This window comes from Cucurbita pepo, unplaced genomic scaffold, assembly GCF_002806865.2.
Source record: "Cucurbita pepo subsp. pepo cultivar mu-cu-16 unplaced genomic scaffold, ASM280686v2 Cp4.1_scaffold006111, whole genome shotgun sequence".
Lineage (NCBI taxonomy): Eukaryota > Viridiplantae > Streptophyta > Magnoliopsida > Cucurbitales > Cucurbitaceae > Cucurbita > Cucurbita pepo.
The window spans coordinates 1-615 of NW_019652069.1; the positions used below are offsets into that span (position 1 = coordinate 1).

Sequence of the window (615 nt, forward strand, 5' to 3'; positions counted from 1 at the left end):
CCCACAAGCTCCACGAAGAAACCAACCCCAACTGTTCCCACAATAGCAGCAAGTGTCCCAGCAGTGTTGGAAATGCCTGTAATACAAGAATTTGGTGTCAATTTATCTAGAAAGGAGAATGAAATGGGCTGAGTTAAAATTTTGATTCAAGCTGGTATGATGCGATTATGTTTGACTTCTTTTTCACTATGCAGTCGTGGGTTGTAGAAGTTAGGTTACAAAAAATAACATACCGTGAAGCACACCAGAGTATTGCGGAGCAATTTCCTGTCAAAGATATGGAGGAAAAGTTCAGAAGTGCAAGAATTGAAGGTTAACTAGATATCTCACAGATTTGATATTCCACCTGAAGGTTCACAAGGAAACCTGAGTGGCTGAAAGATTTCAGTCCAACTGCCAAAGTTAGCCACGCGGATGCAATTGATGCACTTCTGGCTGAAGTGAGGCCGATCAGGGCAACCCCAGGGCCGATAAAGCCTATCGACTGGCGTACGAACAAAAAAAGAAGAGAAAAAAGGGCATGAATAGCTGAAATTACAAGAGGTAATTGAGGACAAATACAGATGTGGAGGGCAAATAGAAGAGAAAGAACGTAGTAGTTTTCAGTTTCTAGGT

General features: G+C 42.0%; 1 long non-coding RNA gene across 1 annotated transcript; it reads right to left on the reverse strand.

Annotated features, from left to right (window-relative positions):
• On the reverse strand, positions 1-515 carry LOC111787154. The gene is made up of 3 exons (XR_002813906.1): positions 347-515; positions 234-267; positions 1-76 (listed from the first exon to the last, which is right to left on the reverse strand). It is a non-coding gene; the product is annotated as an uncharacterized LOC111787154 (long non-coding RNA).
• Positions 516-615: the final 100 nt, after the last annotated feature.